Source organism: Triticum dicoccoides, chromosome 5A (assembly GCF_002162155.2).
Source record: "Triticum dicoccoides isolate Atlit2015 ecotype Zavitan chromosome 5A, WEW_v2.0, whole genome shotgun sequence".
NCBI classification, from domain to species: Eukaryota; Viridiplantae; Streptophyta; class Magnoliopsida; order Poales; family Poaceae; genus Triticum; species Triticum dicoccoides.
Genome location: NC_041388.1, coordinates 710,550,446 through 710,569,894, shown reverse-complemented (window position 1 = coordinate 710,569,894; position 19,449 = coordinate 710,550,446). Strand labels below are relative to the sequence as shown.

The 19,449-nt window shown below is 45.5% G+C and overlaps 1 pseudogene; it reads left to right on the top strand.

Moving 5' to 3' along the window:
• The first annotated feature begins 14,501 nt into the window (after window positions 1-14,501).
• LOC119298590 lies at window positions 14,502-16,665 on the top strand (annotated as a pseudogene).
• The last annotated feature ends 2,784 nt before the right edge of the window (window positions 16,666-19,449 follow it).

The window sequence follows — 19,449 nt, the reverse complement described above, 5'->3', positions numbered from 1 at the left end:
GAGGAAATTGCATTGGTTAAATTGGCCGGACATGACTCGCTCCAAACTGCATGGTGGTATGGGCTTTCGTGATATCCCTACATTCAATCTGGCGATGCTTGGGAAACAAGGATGGCGTTTAATGATGAAGCCACAATCATTATTTGCTAGGGTATTAAAAGGAAAATATTACCCGCATTGCGATTTTATGCAAGCTAAGAAAGGGAAACATTCATCGCATACTTGGCGAGCGATTATTAGTGGGCGAACTGTCCTAAACATGGGTCTCATAAAAAGGGTGGGAACGTGCACAGACATCAATATTTGGTAAGATAAATGGATCCCGTCTAATCTGTCACTACGCCCCTTGTGGAAACCTGATAATACTCACCTTACTCTAGTGTGTGACCTCATTCACGAAGATGGAACATGGGATGATCATCTCATAAGAAACTCTTTCCTCCCATCGGATGCTAATGCAATTCTCTCCATTCCTCTTGGTGGTTTGGACTGTGACACTTTAGCCCGGGCATTCGAGAAACATGGTATGTATTCAGTGCGCTCAGTTTATCACTGTTTATCGAGTAATGCAGCTGCACGCCGGCACATTGATCCAACATCATCACGAGGTTATGATCACCCTATGTGGAGGCTATGTTGGCAACTCAAAGTTCTCCCAAAGATAAAACATTTCTGGTGGAGAGTACTTCATGAGTTCATTCCTACCATGGGTATCTTAAAGAGAAGACATATTGAACATATTGGGGCATGTTCGTTCTGTGGAAATAATGACGAGTCTATCTTCCATGCGATTATATCGTGTCCATCTATTAAAGCAATATGGAAAGCTGTAAATGAGGCAACGGGCGTCAAACTCCCTCGTCTTCACCCGAAAACATGGGCATCAGATATCATCAGCGGGAAGGTATGTTCTGCGAAGGATGCTGAGACTATTACAACAGCGGCGTATGCCATATGGACCAGCCGAAACATGGAAAAAGGGGAGATCAGCACTTCTCACCAAGCAAAGTTGCCCGATGGGTAGCAGAGATGCTACAGGAGGTATCTAGTGCCACTCATCCCACTGATCACCATGAGAAGAAACTAGTTAAGTGGAACCCTCCTCCTGAAAATATTATAAAGATAAATGTAGATGGAAGTTTTAATCCTACAACTGGTACTGGGGCTACTGGATGTGTGGCACGAGATAGTATGAGTCGAATCCTTGCTGCAAGAAGTCGCTGGTACAATTCTGTGGACAATGCTCTGTCGGTGGAAGCGCTCGCATACCGTGATGGTGTTGATCTTGCAAATACTTTGAACTTCCAGCGGGTAACGGTCGAAACTGACTGTCATAATTTGGTGCAGCTTTGGGAGGCTCGTCAACATCAGCGGTCTGAAATTATGGGAATCCTTCATCAGATTCAAGAGATCGCTTCACAATTGCTACATTGTAATTTAATCTTTGTAAGACGTGAGGATAATTTTGCTGCCCACTTATGTGCGCAACATGCTAGTAGTGAGAACGTGTGTAGCTTGTGGACTGGTACTGCCCCTCCTTTCCTTGCAAGATGTATCCAAAACGATTGTAATATGTTGGCAGATGAATAATAGAATTATGAATGTTTCGCAAAAAAAATAATCATAGTAATAAAAGTAAAGATAAGTACTCCTTCAATCCGGAAATACTTGTAGTAGAAATGGATACAAATAGATGTATCTAGAACTAAAATACATCTAGATACATCCATTCCTCGGAAGAGTATTTCTGGACGGACGGAGTACAATTTAATCGCTGCCCAACTATAATTTGTTAACCCAACATTTGCTATGATTATTTTCAGAGATGCCTCTAGTGAACCTATGCCACCGCAGCCCATCTTTTCTTATCACTGCGTAGTTTCCATCCTCCTGTGCATATCATCTGCATATTAGTCAATTTACTTATTTACTCCCTCCGGTCTTTTTTACTCTGCATATTAGAATTCTCTGAAGTCAAACTTCACAAAGTTTGACCGTATTTATATGAAAAAATATCAACATCTACCATGCTAAAGTTATATAGTATGAAACTTTAAGCCATGAGACATCTAGTGGTATTGATTTAAGATTGTGAATGTTGGCACTTTTTTCTATAAAGTTGGTCAAACTTTACGAGGCTTGACTTCAGTCAAATCTTATATGCGAACTAAAAAGGACCGGAGGGAGTACTTATTTATGGCAACTAGCAGCATGGGCAGTTTGAGATGCTGGGGACAAGATTGTTTGTGATCGTGTGCAGTTGTTGTTAACTTGGCCGACGTCTCACTAGTTCCTACTGGTTCAATAAACCTTAATTCTCAATCGAGGAGATACTTGTTACAAGTCTACATCACCCCTCCCACTTGGGGGTACCAAATGAACTTCTCCGAAAGTAGGACTCTCATACATACAAACCCTAGCAACCTCTGAAGAATTCTTCTGGGGAATTTGGACCAAAATATATTCGACGATCAATATGTTGTGTTGATACATCTAAAACTTATCTACGCATTTTGAAGTTTATTGTATTAATTCCCCTATTATTTCCCAATGTTGTATTGTTCCCTTCAATGTTTTATTGATTTACGGGATTTTCCAACAAATCTCACTATTTCGTGATTAAATTCTAGAAGGCATGAACTCATCCATTTTTTTCTTTTTTTGCGTTTCAAAAATCTTCCTGGATCTAAATTGGTTGGGAAAAAAATCACACAACTATATTTTGTAAATGAAGAGGAGAAAATAAGAACCACACAAGGAGTTGATCTGGTGGATGATAGGTCCAATCAATGCGGCCATCCCCCAGCCACCACATGGAGCGAATAAGTGCACTATATCAACGTTGAGCACTGCCCTAGCGCGACGAGTCTGTCTTAACCAAAAACCCAGTATATATATATCCCTCAGGATTTTTTGCAAAATAGGTTGGGCAATATGAGACAAAAAACCTAGAAGGCTGCCGCCGAACGAAGATTAGACCGGAAACTGCAACCAGAAACTCTCTTGGTCACATCTCCGACCTCTCCATTAACTTCTCCGCTGCCTCCATGATGAATATGAAGTAATCCACCACCAAACTATGATTTTGTGTTAGTATCTTGATCTCAACTCTGTGATAACCACCAAGTGCAATTGATAGTTTTACCATGTAATGATAAGTACTGAGTGCCGGTCCGACGAGGAATTGAATGTAAACCATCTATTCTTTAAGCCCTATAACAAACTTGTACTGTCATTCATGCATTGATATATAAACAATGATTAATTTTACTACTAGACTGAAAGAGACTAAGTAGATTGCATGAATTAAAGTACGAAAACTGGAAAACAATAGAGAGAGCAAGTGTGGGAAAGTGTGAACATTTGTGAACAAGTGGTAGCCAACGGGAGAAATTCTTCTAGGAAAAGGGTTACTTGGTACGCTTAAGTTTCCTTTGAGTGAACCGCTATACATAAGCTAAATGACGGAGTTCCAAAGATATAAGCTAAATGATAATACATATTTATTCTTCTTCATATGGTGCATTTTTAGAATGGTGCGATCGTTCGTGCTGCGAGAAGATGGTGTGATCGTGCGTGCTGCAAGAAGATGGTCGATACATGGCGTGATCGTCTGTGGTGGCGACATAGTTGGAGAAAAGTGATTCCTGGTTGATGATGGACCGTCGGAGCAACCTCAATCTAACTGGTTACCTTTGGTATGTAATAGAATCATCATGATCATCTTGTTAGAATAGTTGGATAGAGATAGGACTTGTGTTTAAACCTGTAATCCTATTCTATCTCTTCTTCTCTCTCCCATAGCAATTATTCTCTGTCTCCTGTAACGATCTATCAGATCGATCTCTCCTAAACTTGTATGCCAAGGCTTATGCCCAATATATATCAATGCGGCCCGAGACAAAGGGTTTAACGCTTCCAACCTATTTTACATGGTAGTCAGAGCCTCTTCCTCAAAGATCATAGATCGCATCTAGCTACCTCCCAAAACTATACCAATCTTCCTCCTTCGACCGAGAGCATGTCGACCACCGCTGCCGCATCGTTGTCCACCACCGCTGGCGCGCTCATCACCTCGTCATCTTCCGCCTTCGCGTCGTCTTCCTCCACCACCACCGCGGGGTCTCTCAGATCGCCACCACAGGAGAAGCTTACGAGGGGAAACTTCCTTCTATGGAAGGCCATTGTGCCGCCTCAGATCAAAGGCGCTCAGATGGAACACCACCTCGATGGGACGAGCCCGCCACCACCGGCCACCCTCACCGTTACCAAGGACTGCAAGGAAGAACAAGTCTTCAACTACGCCCGATCCCTCACGTATGCACAACAGCAACAGCTTCAAGGGTATTTGATGGGATCTCTTTCCCGCGATATCCTCGCTCATGTCGTGACGCTACAGGCGCCAGCCGAAGTTTGGAGCGCCATCCATGCCATGTTCGCTGCCTAGAGTCAAGCCCAGGCCATCAACACCCGCATCGAGCTCACCAATCTCAAAAAAGGTAACATGACCATGGCTGACTATCTTGGCAGGATCAAGAGCCTTACTGATAAAGTCGCGTACACTGCAGCGGCACTCTCCGATCCGGAAATCGTCTCCAAGATCCTCGCTGGTTTGGACATGGAGTACAATCCAGTGGTTTCTGCACTCACCGCTCATGTGGAACCCATCACCGTCCAGGAGTTGTACAATCAGCTTCCGAGTTTTGATGCCCGCCTCACCCTCCTTCATGGTGGCGATCTTCGGCAGTCGTTTGCGAACTCCGCGTCCCATGGCCGCCGCCATGGGCGCGGTCACCAGGGGCAGAGTCATGGCGGTGGGTGCGGACGCGGTGCTCCTCAGGGCGACGGCGCTCGCTCTGGTGACACCTACTGCTACCACTGTTGGGGAGCGTAGCAAAATTTTAAATTTTTCTACGCATCACCAAGATCAATCTATGGACTCATCTAGCAACGAGGGAGAGAGGAGTGCATCTACATACCCTTGTAGATCACGAGCGGAAGCGTTCAAGAGAACGGGGTTGATGGAGTCGTACTCGACGTGATCCAATCACCGAAGATCCTAGTGCCGAACGGACGGCACCTCCGCGTTCAACACACGTACGGAGTGAGGACGTCTCCCGCGCCTTGATCCAGCAAGGAGGAGGAAGAGGTTGAGGAAGAGGGCTCCAACAGCAGCACGACGGTGTGGTGGTGATGAAGCTGTAGTACTCCGGCAGGGCTTCGCCAAGCTCTTATGGAGGAGGAGAGGTGTTGGGGAGGGAAGGGGCTGCGCCTTGGATGTTGTCTGTAGCCCTCCCCTCACCCCTCTATTTATAGGGGAAAGGGGAAGGGGGCCGGACCCCTCTAGATGAGATCTAGAGGGGGGAGGGGGCAAGGGGAGGGGGGCGCCCCCCTTTAGGGTTTCCCCCAACCCTAGGCGCATGGGCCCTAGGGGGGTGTGGCGCCCCAGCCCACTTGGGCTGGTTCCCTTCTCCATACGGCCCATAAGGCCCTCCGGAAGAGGTGGACCCTCCTGGTGGACCCCCGGAACCCCTCCGGTGGCCCCGGTACAATACCGATATGCCCCCGAAACTTTCCGGCGACCATATGACAACTTCCCATATATAAATCTTTACCTTTGGACAATTCCGGAACTCCTCGTGACGTCCGGGATCTCATCCGGGACTCCAAACAACATTCGATAATCACATACAAGTCTTCCTAACAACCCTAGCGTCACCGAACCTTAAGTGTGTAGACCCTACGGGTTCGGGAGACATGCAGACATGACCGAGACGACTCTCCGGTCAATAACCAACAGTGGGATCTGGATACCCATGTTGGCTCCCACATGCTCCACAATGATCTCATCGGATGAAACATGATGTCGAGGATTCAATCAATCCGTATACAATTCCCTTTGTCAATCGGTACGTTACTTGTCCGAGACTCGATCGTCGGTATCCCAATACCTTGTTCAGTCTCGTTACCGGCAAGTCACTTTACTCGTACCTTAATGCATGATCCCGTGATCAACCACTTGATCACATTGAGCTCATTATGATGATGCATTACCGAGTGGGCCCAGAGATACCTCTCCGTCATACGGAGTGACAAATCCCATTCTCGATTCGTGCCAACCCAACAGACACTTTCGGAGATACCTGTAATGTACCTTTATAGTCACCCAGTTACATTTGACGTTTGGCACACCCAAGGCACTCCTACGGTATTCGGGAGTTGCACAATCTCATGGTCTAAGGAAATGATACTTGACATTCAGAAAAGCTACAGCAAACGAACTACACGATCTTTGAGCTAAGCTTAGGATTGGGTCTTGTCCATCACATCATTCTCCTAATGATGTGATCCCGTTATCAATGACATCTAATGTCCATAGTCAGGAAACCATGACTATCCTTTGATCAACGAGCTAGTCAACTAGAGGCTCACTAGGGACGTGTTGTGGTCTATGTATTCACACATGTATTACGATTTCCGGATAACACAATTATAGCATGAACAATAGACAATTATCATGAACAAAGAAATATAATAATAACCATTTTACTATTGCCTCTAGGGCATACTTCCAACAACCACAACGGGGGCAGCTACAACAGCAACAACAACAACAACAACAACAACAACAACAACAACAACAACAACAACAACAACAACAACAACAACGGCGACAACTTCACCAACGACGGCGGCTTCAACTCCAACAATGGCCGTCGTCCCCCTGCCACCCGTCCTCGTCCATGCTGCCAGCTCTGCAAGAAGTCTGGCCATGAGGTTATGGATTGCTGGCATCGCTTCGACAAGAACTTTGTCCCTGATGCTCGCCATGTTGCTGCTGCCATGTGTGAACAGGGAGGCGATGGCGTCTGGTATGTTGATTCTGGCGCCACCGACCATGTTACCAATGAACTCGAGCAACTAGCTCTTCACGAGAGGTACCATGGCGCTGATCAGATCCACACCGCAAGCGGAGGAGGTATGGATATTTGCCACATTGGTCATGCCTCAATTAATTCCCCTAACCTTAAACGTGATCTAGTTCTTAAGGATGTCCTTCATGTTCCAAAAGCTGACAAAAATCTTGCATCCATGTCTCATTTAGCCACCGATAATAATGTCTTATTTGAAACTCACCCTCGTTATTTTTTCATTAAGGATCGGGCAACGAGGGAACTTCTCCATCACGGTAGATGCATTGGGGGTCTCTACCCCATCACATCCGGAGCACTTAGTCGCCGATGTCGTCAAGTCTACTCCGCCATCGAACCCTCTCTGGAAAGATGGCATCAACGATTAGTACATCCATCAACGGTCATTGTGAAACAAGTAGTCAATAAAGATTCTTCCTTTGTCACGTAGTTCCATTAGTGAGCCTGTTTGTGAAGCTTGCCAATGTGCCAAGAGTCATCAGCTTCCCTATCCTAAGTCTTATAGTGTGTCTCATGCTCCTTTAGAGCTTATTTTTAGTGATGTATGGGGCCATGCCCGTGATTCCTTTGGACGGAAAAAAATATTATGTCAGTTTCATTGATGATTACAGCAAGTTTACTTGGATTTATTTGCTTAAATATAATTCTGAAGTTTTTTCTATCTTCCAAGAGTTTCAAAAACTCGTTGAACGACAATTTGATCGAAAGATTCTGTTAGTCCAAAGTGACTGGGGAGGGGAGTATGAGAAACTCAACTCTTTCTTTAGTAGCATTGGGATTGAGCATCATGTGTCATGCCCTCATGCCCACCAGCAGAATGGCTCTGCTGAATGCAAACATCGTCACATAGTTGAAGTTGGCCTTTCTCTCTTAGCTCATGCCTCTATGCCTCTTAAATATTGGGATGAAGCTTTCATTACTGCCACTTATCTCATCAATAGGCTTCCCAGCAAAGTCATTGGCAATTCCACTCCATTAGAACGTTTGTATCATAAAAAACCTGAATATAACTATCTGAAATTTTTTGGGTGTGCTTGCTACCCCAATTTGCGTCCATACAATCATCACAAGCTTGAATTCGATCCACTTAGTGTGTTTTTCTTGGTTATAGCAACCTCCATAAAGGGTATAAATGTCTTGAAATATCCACTGGATGCATCTATATTTCCCGAGATGTTGTTTCTGATGAGACCCTTTTTCCTTTTGCCAAACTACATCCAAATGCGGGAGCCTTACTTCGTGCTGAAATAGCACTCCTACCTGATCTTTCTTCACCTTGTGATCACGGTGGCGAATTAACTAAGGTTGATCATGTGCAAAAATCCCAAGGAAATTCTGATTCAGCTGATATTTGTGCTAATTTGAATCGTTACTGTATGTGTGAAGAAACAGACAAAACAGGCACGGAATATGCTGCTGATCTGGCTGACAGCACGTGATCCCAGGCGGATCCGCGCGCTCAACCTCCTGCCGCTGTCGATGCACGATCCCAGGCTGGTTCGCCCGTGGGCTGGACTCGCGCGGGCCTGTGGCCGACCGCTCTGCTAGGGTGGAGCCCACTGGCCTCGTCGTATCGCCTCACGCCACGCCTCCTCGCTTCGATTCGCACGCCAGCGCATGTGCGGGAGAGGGCGAGTCCCCTACTGCCATGTGCCGCGGGCCTCAGCAGCGGCCGACCCCGGGCGCGTGGCCGGTCCCACCTCAGCACGGGCCTCCTCAGCGGCCGACCAGTCGCCAAGATCCGCGCCAGGATCCGCCTCGAATCGGGAACTGGCCAATTCGTTCCCTGCATCGGATCGGGAGCCGGCGGGATTTTCTGTGGCAGATGAGGCTTCACCAGGATCTTCTGTACCACCATCTACAACGGCTGTTCCTGTGCATTCCACGCCCTCTCTTTAGCAAACAAGGGCACGGCCAGGTATTGTGAAGGAAAAACAGTACAATGATGGTACAATTAGGTATGACAAAATCAAACGTGATTTTCTTACCACCACTGGTGAACCAATTCATTTGCATGATGCCCTTGCCAATAAGGATTGGAAGGAAGCTATGGATATGAATATAATGCACTTATGAAAAACAAAATTTGGCACTTGGTACCACCAAAACATGGAGACAATATTATTGATTGTAAGTGGGTGTACAAGATAAAAAGAAAGTCTGATGGAAGCATAGACTGGTATAAGGCCAGATTAGTTGCCAAAGGATTTAAACAAAGGTTTGGAATTGATTATGAAGATACCTTTAGTCCTGTTGTTAAGTCTGCCACTATTCGACTTGTCTTGTCTATTGCTATTTCCAGAAGTTGGAGTTTAAGACAGCTAGATGTTCAGAACGCGTTTCTTTATGGTGTTCTTGAGGAAGAAGTGTTCATGAGGCAACCACCAGGTTATGAGGATCACAGCACACCAAAGTATGTCTGTAAGTTGGATAAAGCATTATATGGCCTGAAACAAGCACCAAGGGCTTGGTATTCCAGATTGAGCATGCAGTTACAACACCTTGGGTTCATACCATCCAAGGCAGATACATCATTGTTCTTCTTTTAAAAAAAGGCAGTATTACTATCTTTGTGCTTGTCTATGTTGATGATATAATTGTTGCTAGTTCAAGTGCAGAAGCTACTACCTGCTTGCTTAAGGATTTAAAGTTGGAGTTTGCTCTCAAAGATTTGGGTGACCTCCATTAATTCCTTGGAATAGAAGTAAAGAGAATTAAAGATGGCATACTTCTCTCGCAGGAAAAATACACCACTGATATTCTCAGAAGAGTGGGTTTGGAAAATTGCAAGCCGGTTAGTACACCAATTTCTACCTCAGGAATGCTCACAGTAGAATGTGGAGATGCTCTTGCACCAGCGGATGCAACAAACTATAGGAGTGTTGTAGGTGTCTTGCAATATTTAACTCTCACGTCCTGATATTTCCTACTCAGTGAACAAGGTATGTCAATACTTGCATGCACCGAAACTACTCATTGAATAAAAGGTGCAGACGACTTCTCGGTGGAGAAGGTGATTGGCGCAGAAGAAGATGAATTGGAACGTTGGCTAAAATAATTAGATGGGCCGAGGGCATAGGAAGGTCATACGCCCAGGCAACGAATGAAATCTAACGGGGAGATGAAACAAAAAGTTGAATCCTAGGTACTAAATACCGACGATCTGGCTGTACATCTCGGGTGGACACGTGGAATAGGGTAATGGATGCTGATGTGGCATGACGTTGATGTGGATGATGCGCATGTTGAAAGAATTAATAGTAGTGGGGATCAACTTCTTAAAAATGTAAGATGTGAAGGCAAAGATTGCACATACAATTATTGCGGGAGGGAGGCAAAAACACTGATAAGGAAGAAAAAGGAAGAAAAACAAAAAAAAGAAAATTTCTACAAGCAACAAAAGGAAGGAGAAAAAACAATTTTTCTATGCCCACATGGCACAACGACCGAAAATGAACAAGAGATTGGCTGGCTTGCATCGATTTTCTGTCAAGACATGTATTGGTAAGAGCGTGTGGTGAAGGAACTTGTCTTGGATGTTGTTCCTACCAAGGTGACACAGTTAATGTTGATTCATTTTTGCCGCTTTTGGGGAGAGCCGTAAAAAAAGCCTTTGTTCAGATGTTCCAAAAAAAGCACCGGCCTGGATGGCTTTCCGACACTTTTTTTTCAAAGGTACTGAGGTGTTTGCGATCAGGAGACCGGGGCGATTTTACCGTACGGGCACCCTGGGCACGTGCCCGGGCTCGACGGCGCCATTTAGATGAACTCCAGCAAGCCATCATCCAAGTCACCAGAATCGTTAAACATGTTAAAATACGTTGGAAAATTGTGAAATAACGTTTTGCAAACAAACGAACAGAACTACATGGGCCAGCTTGATCATTTCATTGCTTACTAAGCCTTTCTCGCTACAACCAGAGCCTTAGGCCCATTCTCATGTTTCGTAACATTGGTTATGGGCTATGCTCGCAGCAACCATAAGAAAAGCCAGCTCACCATAAGCACGAAATCATTAATTGAAGAGTACTCGTTGCAAAGATCACTCTAACTCCACAGGTTGCGATAAAGTGGTGCACATGCAGCGTGTCATTTGTCGCAACCTGAGAGTTTTCCCTTTTTTCGTATATCTGTTTATTCAAAACATTTTATCTCTCAAACCGTGCGCCCATATCTGAAACCGTTTTCACCGTTAGATTCCTCGCGTCGAGATCTTCAAAATTAAATCCCATGTTGATAGGTTTTAACAAACTTTTTTTTTACGAAATAAATCGGATGAAAAAACCGAACCGGGAGCACGGGTTTTTTCCCTTCCCAAAATAGGCACGCCCGTGCCTCTTACGAAATCACAACCGTGCCTCTCGCGGAAGCAAAACTGTGACTCTCGCGGAAGGAAAACAAGAAGAGAAAACACGTTTTTTCGTTTTCGAGGAGGTACGGCCGTGACTCTCGCGAAAACACACCTGTGCCTCTCGCGGAAGCAAAACCGTGACTCTCGTGAAATAGAAAAAAAATAAAATGTGTTTTTCGTTTCCGAGAGGCACCGTGCCTCCTGTGGAAGCAAAACCGTGACTCTCGCAAAAGGAAAAAAAGGGTCCGAATAACTGCCACACGTGTGGCATGGACGGGAACCCGCCCGCACGCCTCGTGTGGCATGGACGGGAACCGGCCCGCACGACCACGTCCGCGCGCACAAAAGCACGGCCCACACGTCCGGTGTGTGGCAATCCCGCCCGCACTGCCCCTTCCGGGCCAGACGACCCGCTGCCCGCACGACCCAGCCGTTCCCGGCCTCCGATCCATCCCCTCTCTCGTCTGCCGCCATCGTCCCCCACCTCTCGAACCCCGACCTCCGTCGCCGGCCATCTCTGGTTGCCATGGAAACCAGGGCAGATCCGTAGGGCGCTCCCACCGCAAACCACACCCCAACCCTCCCCACCCCCAGCCCCCCACTCCAACCCAGCCCTCCAGAGACGATCATCTAAAACCAGGTGAAATCTCCCGATCTCATCCTTCTCATCCTTAAGGCTAAAAATCTCCCGATCTTGTACTGGGTCCATGCTATAGGGGTAGAACACTGCATGGTTCAATGTATATTCGCAATTGCCAGGCAGAATACACCAGATCTGCCATGTACTACATTTGAGATTAACTTAAATTCATAGTTTAATTGGCGCAAGTAGTTGGGTATGAAATGGATGAGTAGGAATCCCTAAAAAAGGGCAGGAAGGACAATTTTTGGAATGAAGGGGTGGGAAAAATTAATTGCCACTTGTGTATAACGACAGTTGCCACCTTTCGTTGTCAGTAGCTGCCACCTATTTTGACCTGTTGCTTGCCATCCCTATCTTCTATGTGCAAGCAGCAGAAGAATACAATTCTTGTGGATTGTTGATGCCTTCTTGTTCATCCAGTGATTGAGAACACATTGGAAAGAAGCGAGACACGGAAAGAATGGATCACGAAGATGGCGCTGATGCTTGGGGTTCTCAAAGGCCAGAAACGCCCCCTTGGAATGCATCAGAGTACAGTCAACTCATCTCTGCAGGGCCGTTGCTGCCACTACTAGAACAGTATGCAGGCGTAGGTATGATGCGTGATAACAAAAGAAGAGAACAGTTGCCATCTTCGCAACGATGAAGATGACATTCTACTTATGTCATACACTGTCATTTTTTCGCAGGTTCTTATGACCAAAACACTCATAGGGGGCCCCCATGGCAAGTTTAGTCACAAGACGCTAACACTGACAAATGTACGGGCAGCCAACTTCAACTAGCTAGTATGGCTAATCAAGGTAATGCAAAACGAAAAAAGAGCACATACTGCTGTGGACATGAAAAATGAACATGCAAAAAAACTGGCAAAAGGACTCACGAGTTATCACGGGTGAAAATGCAGAGCCTTCATGCAGCACGTGGCATCAGGCAGCACCCATGTACCTGCCATCGATGTCATACACAGGTGAGTCCATAAAAAAAGTGAAGTTGCGGATGCTCAATTAGCAGAAGGAGCACAGTTGACAACTACAATTGCCATGACTGGACATCTACAGTTGCCATGAATTAAAAACTACACTTCTCATCCCTGGACAGCTGTTGTTGCCATCCCTGGACACCTGCAGTTGCCATGGAGGAACAACTGCAGTTGCCATGCCAGTGCAACTACATTTGCCATGCCATGGCAACTGCAGTTGCCATGAAGGAACAACTGCGGTTGCCATACCGATGCAACTACAGTTGCCATGCCAGTAAAACTGCAGTTGCCACATCAGGGGCAACTGCAGTTGCCGTGCTAACACAAAACTGCATTTGCCATGAATTGACCAACCACTACTATGCTTACAGGTTATTACGCTGGTGGTAACCCGGCAAACGTCTCGTGGCTAGCTTCACAAATTGCAGGTGGAGCACGTCATTATGGTGTCACAGACCACACAAGATGGTCAAATGCAGCACAATAAGGTAAGGAAAAAAACTGAACCACAAAAAACAACACTACATTTGTTATTTGTAGTTATTTGTAGGCAAAACAAATAGTTGCCATGTTTGTTGAACAGTAGCTGCCATGACTGGACAGCTACAGCTGCCATACATGTCCACGCGCAGACTCACGGCTTGCTGTTTGAAATGATGTCATGCCAAATCACTCGAAGATGGTGTGATCCGTTGCGATACACATGTTATCCAAACAAAAATCTTACTCTCGTACCTGTTTTTTATTACAGGGCCTACAACTACACTGAACAGCGGCGCAGGGACATCTACGGCGGGGAGCTCTGAGCGCACGGCAGACGCGTTCCACCAGCCAGCAGACAATCATGCCACAAACAATTTCGAGTCAGAGTCGGGAATGGCAATCATTCCAGCAATGCCGACAAGCACCCCTTTGAACATAAGCACTGGCAACACTCAAGTAGATGGAACTTCCGCCGATACTGAAGTGAATGATGAAACTGACGACGACGGACAAGGGGATGAAGATGGTGGGCAATCAGAGATAGTGGTACCTTAGCCACCGTACATTGGGCAGAGATTCGAATCGTTCGAACAAGCAAAGGAATACTACCAGACATATGCAAAGTTCCATGGATTTGCGGTCAACACCGAGTACCATAGGAAAATTAAGAAAACTAATTAGTACAGCAGAGGTGAGATGAGGTGCCACAAGGCACGGAGGAACAAGAAGGGGAAAGGCGTTGCGCCTGTCGTTCCAGAACGAAAGAGAGGTATCATTCTCAAGATTGAGTGCCCTGTCCGGTGTAAGCTAAACGTAGATGGAGCACAGTGGGTGGTCAATGAATATTTTGACGAGCACAACCACCAACTCATAAAGAAGTTCGACCTGGTAAAATTTCTGACCGCCCACAGAGGGTTCACCCCCGTCGAAAGGCAATTCGTAAAGCTGCTACATGATTGTAACGTCGGTCCATCAAGAATGGTACAGATACTATCTCTCATCCACAGCAAAAAGGGGACTCTGAGTAGCATGCCGTACATACCAGCTGACATCACAAACCTATAGGCCAAGTACCGTAGAGAGAGCAAGTTGGCAGACATAGAGGTCACAATGGCCTACTTCGATGAAAAAGCGAAGGAAGATCCAAATTTCTTCTACAGGATAAGGTTGGACGATGAGGACCGTGTCAGGAACATGTATTGGGTGGATGGTGCTGCAAGGAGAGCCTACAAACATTTCCGAGATTGCATTTCATTCGACGCGACGTACCTCACCAATATGTACAAGATGTCATGCGCTACGTTCATAGGAATAAATAACCACAATCAGTCGTTGTAGTTCGGCTGCGGGCTCGTCCGGAATGAAGACACGGATGGGTACGTTTGGCTGTTCAAGACCTTCTTGGAGTGCATGGATGGACTTGCTCCGATGAACATGAGAACAGACCAAGATTTCAGCATGCGTGCAGGCATAGAGGAGGTCTTTCCATTGGCAGTGCACAGGCACTGCAGGTGGCACATTATAAAGAAGGCTGAGGAGACGCTAGGACCGTTCTTTGCTGACCGTCCAGAGCTGCACAAGGCATTCGAGCTGTGCGTGGACCACAGCTTGACGGTGGAGGAGTTTGAAAGGAGCTGGATGGCCATGACTGAAACACATCAAGTCCAAGACAACGAGACTTTTGTTAGCCTGTGGGAGAAGCGATTGTACTGGGTGCCGGCCTACTTCATGCAGTGCTTCTTCCCCTTTCTGCAGACTACGCAGCGCAACGAGGGGTTCAATGCTGTTTTGAAGCGGTACGTCAGCCCTGGCAACTCATTGCTACAGTTTTCCAAGCAATACACAGCTTTGCAACAAAAAATTCTGGGATCTGAGCTATAGCAAGAAGCGACCACGGCACTAAAGCAGCCAAAATTGCTAACGTATTTACCGATAGAGAGGCAAATGAGCAAGATATATACCAACAAGATCTTTAACAAGTAAGTCGGTTGCGTTACAGTCTTATTTGCAGAAAAAGCACCAAGTCAGTAGGTGCCTTATAGAGTGCAATGCAGTTGACATGATGTGCAGTTGCCATGTTTAATGAAATACTGTTTGCCATGCTTACTCAGCTGCATGTTGCCATGTTCAATGAAAATTCTGTTTTGCCATGCTTGCTCGGGTGCATTTTCCTTGTTGAATGAAGTTTAGTTGCCATGTTTAATGCACTGTGCTTCCATTGGGGCATGTTGGCATGAAAATGCCAATGTCAACTGGAAAAATTGTTATATTGGCGACACATATGCCGAAATGCAGTTGCCATGTTTAATAAATGCATCTGCCATGTTTGTTGAAATGCAATTGACATGTTTACTCAACTGTAGATGCCATGTTTAAATAAAAGGGCAGTTGCCATGTTTTATGCAATGTGCTTCCATTGGGTAATATTGGTGTGGAAAAATGACGATGTCCAGTTGAAAATGTACTACAGTTGCCATGTCTAGTGTACTGCATTTGCCATGTCTAGTGTACTGCATTTGCCATGTTCAACGTACTATATTTGCCATGTTCAATGAACTATGTTTGCCATCTTCAAAAAAAATGTATTTCTATTTCCATGACAACATAAGGCGGTACAAGAAAAGAGTGCATGATAGTTTAACAGAAAACACACAAAACTTGCAGATTCCAGGAAGAAATAAAGCGTGCCAGCATGTTCACGGCTTTCCAGGTGGACGAACATACGTTCAAGGTGTGTTCTATTTTGGGCATGTCAGATTCAGAACCTAAAGACCCGGACAAAGGAAGGAACTACTTCGTCAAAGCCTCGATAGGCGAAGGCGAGTACTACTACCAATGCTGCAAGTTCGAACGGGACGACATTGTGTGCTGTCACATACTAAAAGTAATAGACATGAACGCTGTGACACAGATGCCCCGCCATTTCATAAGGCGGCGATGGACTTGGGACGCTGACGATGCGTTGGCGCCGCAGACAACACACGCAGTTCTGGCTGTGCATGATGAGAGACCTGAGTCAACCATGAAAGCCGTGAGGCACGTTGTGCTGACAAAGAACTATGCTGAGCTAATTGATGAAGCGTGCAAGAGTGATGAGACAGCGAGAGTCGCAGAAAAACACAAGAAGGCACTGAAAGGAGAGCTTGATGAGATCAAGAAGAGGAAAGCTGAGGAAGCCTTACACCGGTTCCCCCGCACATCAAGCGTGCCTTCATCCATGGGGCCATCATCTGAAAACTCGGAGATAGGATCTAGAACAGCAAGCACACAGACCCAGGTCAGGAACCCACCCCGTTCTATCACAAAGGGTCGTCCAAGAGAGATAAGGTACAAGTCGGGATTGGAGATCCAAGCAAAACACAAGAAAATGAAGAAAGGGGCGGGCAATCCATGAGCAAAAATTGGGGCGATGTGACATGGTCCTTGTGGACATTTTGTTTTGTACCCAAGATGATGAGAATTTTTTTTAAAAAAATGGGAGAATGACTCTTGAGGGGCATCAGAAGTGAAAGGAAAATTCATTGAATGAATAAATGCAGTTGCCATGTTATGGGTACTTAATCTGCCATGTTATGTGTAGTTAATATGCCATGTTATGTGTAGTTGGTCTGCCATGCTATTTTATACTAAATATGCCATGCTATTTTATACTAAATATGACATGCTATTTTATACTAAATATGCCATGCTAGTTGTACTGGATCTGCCATTTTAGTTGTACCGGATCTGCCATGTTAGTTGTACTGTATCTGCCATGTTAATTATGCTGGATCTACCATGTTGTTTGTACTGTATCTGCCATGTTAGCTGTACTGAAAATATGCCATGGTATTTGTAATGACTCCGCATGGCATATATTTCCATGACAATACGACGCGATTTAGAGACACATAGTGTGCTGTGTGCAAATGTATGGGAAACAAGTTGGAAAAAGCGTAACGTGCATAAACCGCAGCAAAGGTTGTGGCTACATGATCAACCTACCCATGCTAGCCGGTGCAGTTAGCGATGAAAAAGAAGAAGCAAAACAGCCAAAATGAAAAACGACGATGACTTTCACTACCCATGTCTGATGAACTACATTTGCCACCTTTTTTAAAACATCATAGACGCATTCGAAACAGCAAACCGGTGCTAGAAACGATGAAACCATTGTAATAATGATAAACATAAAAACATATCTGATGTAATGCCTAAAATAGGTTCACGTCCACACATATATTACAGAAACTATTCAAATGTCGCTCACACACCACCACTACATAGTTAGGCTACGCGGGGTTGCAGTCATAACATAGCACACAAACATAGTTTTCAACGAGAAACAAAGAGATAGTACCTTACATTCCTTGGCAATAGAATGTAAGGTATGCGTCTGGTCTGTAACGCCACATGATCACTTGTACTTATTGATGACTTTCTTGACAGCTTCCTCCACGAACTCGCGTGCTCCGGACCGCTTGTTGAAATCTTCATTCGTCAACCAGTTCCATGTGTAGATTTTCCGGAGCTCAACGACCATTGCAGCTGTGATAGGGGGGACAATTCTGCCTTCCCACTTTGCAAAGTATTCCAGCGCGTGAAAGCCACAGTCCGTCCTGCACGAGGAAAAGAGTCAGATGAACACGCAAAAAGGACAGTCGTAACAAAGATAGACTTCAATTCAGATGTGACAACAAAAGAGGGGTTGGATTGATGTAAATGGCACATGAAGGAAGGAAGAAATTACGTGTTCCCTTGCTTCGCAGTCGCCACATACTCAGTCGGGAAATGCCTGATCTGGACCTTTGAATGTTCGTAGTGACGGTTCCATGTCTCTTTGAGGTTGTTAATGAAGAATTCGGCATGCGTAGTAAGGTCTGCATCAGCTTTCGAATGGATTGAATCAAGCACCTCAAAACGTTGATTCTTCAGGTTAAGACAGATCGCATAGTGGTGACCACACTTGTCGTGTGGGTCATGTGGTGCAAGCTCCTGGAACATGGGGAACATGACCTGCATTTAAAAGTGAAGAAATGAGAAGCAGAGTTCACATAAAGAACAATAGAGGGACAAAAAATTAGAATCACATAGAATGTTTGCTTATGGGTGGGGGTAGTTGAAAGAAAGTTATCGTCCATGTATGAACAAAATGTGCCGTGTATTTTACTATCAAGTTGCCACATAGTTTGCACAGGATGCAAAAATCAAGAAGTCATTGTGCACGGTAGTTGTTGCCACATGAAAACATCTGCCACATAAACACAAGTACAGATGATGGCAAAAAACCACACCATGTGAAAAAACATTGCAGATAGGGAAGGAGTACTCACATATTTCTTCAGTGTGAACTTGAATTCACCGTGTTGAGCAAAATTCTTCCTCAGGATTTTATGGTGGAAGTCACCATCCCATATTTTGCAGGTCACACTGTAATGCATGATTATCTTGTCGGCATACACATCGGTGTGATTGTTGATGTAGTCGATCTCGCATGCAACTACATTCGTCGACATTTTACCGTTTGGCCTCACGGACTCGGCAAGATCACCCAGCTCGACGTACGTCGCTCCGCATTGAATGACTTTGGTTCTGTCCAAACATAAGCTGTATGAAAACAATATGACATGGAATAATCATGCCTAAAAAAATATATGTAAGAACTAAAATGTAAGCGGATCGTGTATAGAAAGTACGAAGAAGATGAATGGTAAAAGAGGAGCAAAGCAAAATGAGAGATTATGGGGTTTGGTCATTTGCGCTTTCAGCTCCTTCATGTGCTTGCTGCTGGCCCTCGCATTTCCAAACCGCTTGACGATATCGTACAACTGGGTCTGTTCCTTAGTGGCCCTGAATTCGGGCTCGTAGTTTTTCGCGGGAGGTGGGTGAACTACCCTCTGCTGCCTCACAGAACCAGGAGTGGCACTCCTAATGGTATCCTCAGATACCGTATCTGCAGGCACATTGGAACTTGATTGCCCTTGCCCTCGTGAGGACCTCCTCTGCAATGCTGCCTCCTCAATCATGCGGTAAGCTTCATCAAGTGACGGTGAAATCTCCTCAGGGGTGGCTGCAATGA